General features: G+C 49.4%; 1 protein-coding gene across 3 annotated transcripts in view; it reads right to left on the reverse strand.

The window, feature by feature from the left end:
• Positions 1-7,567, reverse strand: part of PIK3R5 (phosphoinositide-3-kinase regulatory subunit 5) — a 42,428-nt gene that overhangs the window by 34,164 nt on the left and 697 nt on the right. The window lies entirely within an intron of this gene.

A 7,567-nucleotide genomic window follows, 5' to 3' on the forward strand; every position in this document is an offset into this window, starting at 1 on the left:
TTTTGACATTTTGCAGTTATTTCTGACCCCCTCCCTCAGCTCTTCCCCTACAAAACTCTTTCAAGCAGATGCAGTTCTCCACCTCTAAAGGCTTCCATCGTTTTTCTGAGCACAAGTGGTGCTGGCCCCATACCGTCCTAGGGTTTGGGATTTTGCATCAGCCGAGGCAAATCCTGTAATACTTTGAGAAGAGCCAGCAGACAGGCGAGGAGAGCAGAGCTCCATGCTTGGGTTTTCCTGCAGCCAGCCTCAGGAGCTGCAGCCCTGAAGCGGATGAATCCAGAGCTGAGGGAAGCAGCACAGCCAGCACTGCCCTCAGTGCTGACTGATGAAGCTGGCACTGACTCCGACTTCCAACAACTGTCGAGAATCCTTCTTTCTTCAGAGCCCTCAAATATTCACCGTGGTGAATTCTCTTTAAGCAGCAGTGTGGCCGCACCACCCTCAGAGCATCCCAGTTGCCTGTTTGTAGATGGGATGAAAGTGATGGCAGCATGGAGTGGTACCACAGAGTGCCCAGCGCTGGGCACCACCAACTGGAACCCTTGAGCTGAGAACAGAGCTGTCGAGTGGTTACAAAAGGAACCGAAAGCCCCCAATAGAAACCAAGAGCCCAATGCCATGGCATGATGAGTGACCTCTATGTGCCTCAGTTTCCTCCTTCCAGAGCAGAACCAAGGCCCTGCTGCAGCACACCCCAGCAACCCCATCTGGGATTCATTGGCAGAGGAATATGATGGCACCGTGGTCCTTCCATCCCCTTATTTCTAATTCCTGACGTCGTCATCCCAATCCCGTTTACAACCTTGGCAGGTAGAGCTGGCAAAGCAGGACACACCGAAATGCATAATTAAATGAAAAAAGAAACAGTGATATGTCACAGAGGTTATTTGCAACCCACAAAACCACTTGCCTTAACCAAGATATCCTGCCGCGGGCACCTCAGGAGCGCAGCACCCAGACACCCATCCTCCAGCAGCAAAAAAACGATGGAAAGGGATGAGAACAGCTCATGCAGCAGCAGATGGGAGGAATGGAGCTGCGTGTGAGTGGATGGACACGCGTTCCCAGCAGCAGCACACGCACCGGAGCTGCACATCCAACCGCCAGCACCAGAACCAACACAAAGCTTTGGGTAGTTTTTAAAACCCAAATTCCTAAGAAACAAAATACAGAACTGCCTTGCCCAGACTTTTGCAGCAGCCGCTCGGCTCTGTAAATCTAATTAATGAGCTGGGAAAAAAAAAAAAAAAGTGTCATTCGTTCGCTAACGACTTCACCAGGGGCTGCCAAATAGACAGATAAAGGATTGAGCTGGGGCCCTATTCCAGCCAAAGGAGCTGGGAACCTGGCAGGGCCCGCAGAAGATTAGAGAGGGGTGAAAGGAGAAAAAAGGAGGGAAAAAAAAGAAATATCTAAACAGATTAGCACTTTCCAAATGCAAGCATGTAAATCAGCTTACGCTCTGTATAATGGCACTGTTGTGAGTGCCCGGCTCAGGTCTGCTCGTGGCACAGCAGTGCAAAGTCCCGGCTGAGCCACGCTGTGTTTGGGCTCAGCAATCTCACAGCACTGCCTCCCTCACCAAACCAGAGGGTTTTGTTTTTACCAGCTTTGTAAATTCTCACAGGAAGCCAATTAGGGGAAAGCTGGGAACAGAGGAAGATTCATAATTGCAATTAAGGCTTCAAAGCACTTATCCCAAGCGAGGCTGTTAAAATTAGAGCTGGGGAAGAAAATGGCTTTGAAACCTTGAGTCTTCAGACACTGCCAGGCTGGAAGTGCTCCCCACTCCCATAGCAGCCCATCCCCCAGCACAGCTCACCCAGCACAGCTCCAGGCGGGCACCTTCTCCCACCTGCCTCCTGCCTTTGGGAACAGAGCTCAGCCCTGTGCATGCAAAACCTTTTCCCCCACCATCATTGGAAGCCTTTGCTTCATCTCTGCTGGTCTCAACTTGTAGGGTTTCTCCCCACCACTGCAGCATCCCCAGCAAGGTCAGAATAGCTTTGCAGATTAAGCTGCCCACTGGGATACAAGAGATCAGCATCCAGTGCTACAGACCAGCACCCTTCATGCTGTCGTAAGTGAAAACATCCTCTGAGAGGGTCAGCAGTCTCAGCAGCAACCTGGACACTGACAGGCAGTGGCTAAGCAATCCAAAAGCTGTGTTCATTTGGACTGCTCTGCCTGTTTGCAGTCCCACATCCACCCCAGCAGCTTGGTGTGAACACTGCCTCTGTTCTACTTCAACTTGGAGTAGAACAGACCAGCCCTACAAGTAGCTCAGCCCTCCACTGGTAGCAGAACTAGATCAGGGCCTTTGGCATGTTGGAAAATATCAGCAAGCATGTGCAAGCAGGACTGGACAGACTCTTCTAACCAAGACTACAAACATTCTGTATCTAGGGTATTCATATACACACACATATATGTAAGTACACATATATACACATACAGGTATGTTCCACCATCTTATATCTAGGCCAGTCCTTCTCCTGTTGAAAAACTCACGTAGGGAAAGCACAAGTTACAGAAATACCTCATCTGCACAGGGACACTTTGGTTGCATACTGGCCCATGACAAGGTGTTGGAACCTTGTCGTCAGTCATCTTCAGCCATAACATCCCTTAAACACACCCACTGTCCCCAGCACACTCATCCTAACCCTACAGTTTCATGCTCTCCATCAGCTGCCTCGTGCCACGGCTGAGTTGTGCTCAAGGACTTTGCAGATGTGGCTCAGGGTCTACTGCAGGACCTGCCCTGTGACCTTGGAAAGTCATCTTTGAATCTGGAAATGCACTGGCTCTAGGTATTTTTGCATAAGATACTTTCTCACTGGTATTCTCACCCTACTGCTGAGTGCACAGGGCTCAGTAACCAAATGAGGTAAAAAAAAATTCCAGCCAAAGCCCCAGCAGCCTCTGTCCTTCCCCAGCAGATGATGGCATCTGAATGAATGCAGCCCAGCTGTGGGTGATCCCTTCCCTGCTGCAGCAGCACAGGAAACAAGGAATAACCCCACGGGACCAGGCAACGTGCCACGAGCAGGGGACCTCTCAGACAGCACAAGGAGGATAGGGGCTCCCAGAAGCAAGCAGATCCCCAGTGCAGAGGCTGTGCCCCCTGCCTCTCACTGCGCACTGAACATCCTTCCTTCCCACCTGAGGTGGAAGCCATGACGCCCCCCAGAAGCATCCTCCCCCCACCGGCTGGATCTCGGTTCTTGCCCCTCGAGACAGTTTCCAAGAGCAACCTGCACTTCTGCATTTTCTACAGAGATCTTCTTACTTCACCTTCCCGCTCACACTGCTGCCAAAAGGAGAAGTGCCCTGGAGCCGGGGGAAGTTGTGCCACCATTTCCTATTTGGGACAATGATTTCATGCTCCTGCCACATCCGAGGGCCACACGTGGCACCCACAACACCGTGCTGTGGGCTGGCAGCGTGCAAAGGGCTCTGGTTTGGGCCAGAGAGTTCCAGGAAACCTAACAGTCACATTTAAGCAAGTGCAAAGCAAAGCAGGGTGCACGGCTCAGCGGAGGGGAGGGAACCATGCGCAAAAGCTGCAGCCCAGATCCCAGCAATGACTTCGAGTGCTGCTCCTAAACTGCAGCACACACAGCTTGGTTGGGCTCATGCAGCCCCAGAGAGCTACAAACCAAGCAGGCACTGAGGGAAAGCCTCCTTCCATCCCTTCACTCCTGGCTTTCCATTTTCTTGCCCAGCACGTGTTTCAAGGCCAGGAATCACACACCCCACCCACAGAGCTTGGGTCTTGCTTTCAATCTGGATGGCAGCTCCAAGGATCACTCCAACAGTTATACATTGTTCTCATTACAGGCATTACAGGCATTCCCCTGACAACAACAGAAACGTCATCTTTGAAGGACAAAATCTCCCATCTCCTTTCCCATAAGGATCTTGCTAAGCCTCACTACAAGAAGCTCCTTCCTACAGTACAGCCAGAAAGTGATTAGCATATTGCCTACTTAAAACCTATTGCTGTAACCTTACCAGTGAGGCACCTCCAGATATTTTTAGAGGTAATATCTACTAGCACAGGAGTTACAGCGCATTAATTAGCAGCAAGGCACAGGCTGACAGTCACAAGGTCATAACAGAACATCCATAATTTACGCCTCATTGGGAGTTACTGAGAAAACAGGACATGCAGGAGCCAGCACGAGGTGGGATGTCTTGAAAGGCTCTGGGCACACAGGATCCCATCTGCCCAAAACAAACACCAGAAACATCCAGAGTTGGTCGAGCAGGACAATCAGTGTTCAATGTGTGGTGCTTGTTTGTAAGCACAACTGTTCTGTTAGATGCCCTTTCTGCTAGAGTGGCTTTCACTCCCTTCTCTGAGCACCACAGCCCACCAGCAGCCCTGCTGGCATCCCCATGAAGGCTCTTTCCAACACAGTGAATGAGGAAAGTCCTTTATGCCACGAATACATTTGTGAATCTGCTGTACAACCAATGACATTTCAAGGCAAGGAATACCAGCCAAAAGTCAGCATCTTGTTTCTTACATCAAGGTGTTTAAGGCTGGTGACTTCAGGGTTATCCTCCAGTCAAAAAGCAATGGAATTCAAGGCATGAAGCAAGGCAACTGACCAACAAATTGATCTGGTGACTTTAGAGAATCCACATCCACTCCACTCTCAGTCCAACCCAGAGATAGGATTCATCTCCTGCAACTTTACCTATACAAAAATGAGGTGAATTTCTAAGCAGGCCAACAGCTATGGACAGACAGAGCACCTAACACAGCAGTCAGCTCATCCCATCCCATCCCATCCCATCCCACCCATCTGGATTGAACCCCTCCAGGAGCAGCGAGCAGACTTAGTGACTTTAGAGGCCCCAGTTTTTAGGCAGGCATCCTTGTGCAAGACAGCTCCCATTCTTATCCCCCAGAACTGCTTCCCACATGCAAAGCAGGAATAACAACACTTCCTTCCTTACCCAGCAGTTGCATGACCAAACGTTTCAGAGCCTGCAACAAGCTCAGATAGTGCAATAATGGAAACATGGATATTGCAATACACTCAGCTAAGCTTATGCTTCTTTCACCCTCGGACTTGATTCATAACAAACAAAAGCAGAAGTCAACATTTCTGCAAACTTTGTCCACTTGAGATCTCCAGACCTCTGGGGAGGAATGCTGGAAGGAGCAGCTCTTGGGTCAGTAAGTCACTGACCCAAGAAATCCTTACAAGCATGCCACTTGGCTTTCTGCTTTGAAAACAAAGTATGTGCTTCGATAAGGTCAATTTCATGGAGCCATTCACAGATGAAACGCATTAGTACGTGTACAGAAGTCAACCACAGCAAAATTCTAGTGACTTCAGAGTGAAACCACCATTTCTGCTGGTAATGAGCTTCTCATTCTCAGCACAGTGTTACTGACAAGCCTCCAGCCCCAGGGAGCTGCAGCAGGAGATCATTTCCATGTTATAGAGCAGATAAAAGTATCCTCCTAAGCCTGAACAGAGATACCAGGGCAAAGCAGGCTGCAAAATACGGTGTTGGAGCTGGAAGTGAGTTGAGTTTGCAGCCAGGCTCGACTAGAGGCCACACCTGGCTGCATGCAGAGCAACACGCTGCTTCTAGCTGCATGGGGACACAGATACCCAAACCTGCATGGCCTCAGAGGTGGCAGGGTTGATGGCACTGCCAGCAGCTTCTGGGCAATTCTCAGCTATTTCAGAGAAAGATGATCTCAGAAGCAAAGTGATGAGCACCTGTCCTGATTTGAATCACAGAATCACAGTTACAGGGGTTGAAAGGGACCCCTGGAGACCTCCCAGTCTCCCTGCCCAAGCAGGTTCCCCAGAGCAGGTTGTGCACAAAAGTGTCCAGGAGGATTTTAAATATCTCCAGAGTAGGAGGCTCCAGTACCTCTCTGGACAGCCTATCCCATCCCAATGCTTTTGCCATCTTCCAAGTAAGAAGCACGACCCACTGTCACCCTCAATTGCAGGGGATACCATCAGATTCATGGATGCCCTGAGGACCCCCCCAAATGTTTTCAGAATTTGGCCCTGGGCAGTCAGAGCTGCAATGGGAGGAAGCGAGAGAAAAGTAGTCCCAGCAATGTTTAGTAAGAGCAATGTGGAAACTGCAATCCAGCCAATCCACACAGGCATGGGGTGAAAATAAAGCAGAACTTTTGTCCACCTCTGTGGTCTCATGGGTGCTGATGGGAGACACGAGAACAGCAGCCACTGGTGGGCTCCATGGGTAGCCAAATACAGCAGGACAATACAGCCTCCTTAACCCTGAGTAGACCAGCAGCAGTTTTCGGAAGCCAGGGGACCTCCCAGAGACATAAATTCAGCAGAAATTGAGTGAGGACTGCAGCATTTTGCAGCTATTTTGCAGCTTAACCTGGGCTCAGACAATCAGATGCTTACTGCTTCCACAGTCAGCCTGCATTTTGGAGTAACTGTGCATTTTCTTGAGAAACAGAAATAGCATGTGATGCATTGCAGACTCACGCAAGCTGAAGACACAAATTATTCTGGGACTTTCTACAAGCAAGAGATTCCCTCGCTGCAATGTCAGCCATGCAAATGGAGATGTTATGGACCCCAGCAGCAACGCTGATGGGAAAGTGAAACCAGCACAGTGTGAGTGTCCGACACAGAGCTGTCTGCAGAGCTCCCCACCGACTGCCCAGTCTGCAAGCTGAGACTTCCTCACCAGTTGTTTTTAAAATGTTCTTTTCTGCAATCACCACTATTCAGGACAGGATCTAGTGTACTCTTGACAAACAGACAGCAGGGGAATTCCACTCACTGCCCCTTTGAAGCCATGATACAAGAAATAAGAATCTCTAAATTAGTCCCACCAAGCCATCAGTGAGAAGAGCTGCGATGATGCCTTCTTTCTTTCTCCAAAAAGACATTTCTCTTTTTGCTCACTGAGGTCCTTTCAACCAGAGGTGCTCTAACCATTGGCAAGACATTGCCTTGGCAAGCCCAAAGCATGGCCTGCACCTTTCATATCTCATTTTTAGCTCCTGTGCCACAGTGCTCTTAAACTGCTCAAGTACCAGGCTGCAGGGAAGTGAGAGGCACAGGGAAGAATGTGTCCCCCTGCTAATGTTTGATTTGAGTCTATTACTTTTTGCAATGATTTCTGAAGGAAACTGTAAAAGTCCTATTCTTGGAGCAAGAATAATAGAATCATTTAGGTGTGACGAGATCTCTAAGGTCATGATGAAAGACAAGCTTCAAACAGAAGGACAGGGAGCAAACACATTGCTGCTGGGAGCAAAGAAATGGGATGAATGTGATCATAAACAGCTGCTGGAAAGAGGAAGAGAATTAGCAATGCCATCCATGTCATCAAGGGCAGAATGAGCAGAGAGACCTGCACCAAGTGGAAGTGGCAGAGTGGTCCATGCCCCAAAGCCAAGGACCTTCCACAGCCCTCCTGTCCTGCTGCCTTGGCAACCCTCAGCTGGATGACTGACCAGCAGTGGGAAGTTCATGGATTTCACCATTGTAAAGTACATCTTGACACCAAACTGTAACTTCCTAAAAAAAAAAAA

This window comes from Meleagris gallopavo, chromosome 20, assembly GCF_000146605.3.
Source record: "Meleagris gallopavo isolate NT-WF06-2002-E0010 breed Aviagen turkey brand Nicholas breeding stock chromosome 20, Turkey_5.1, whole genome shotgun sequence".
Classification (NCBI taxonomy): Eukaryota; Metazoa; Chordata; class Aves; order Galliformes; family Phasianidae; genus Meleagris; species Meleagris gallopavo.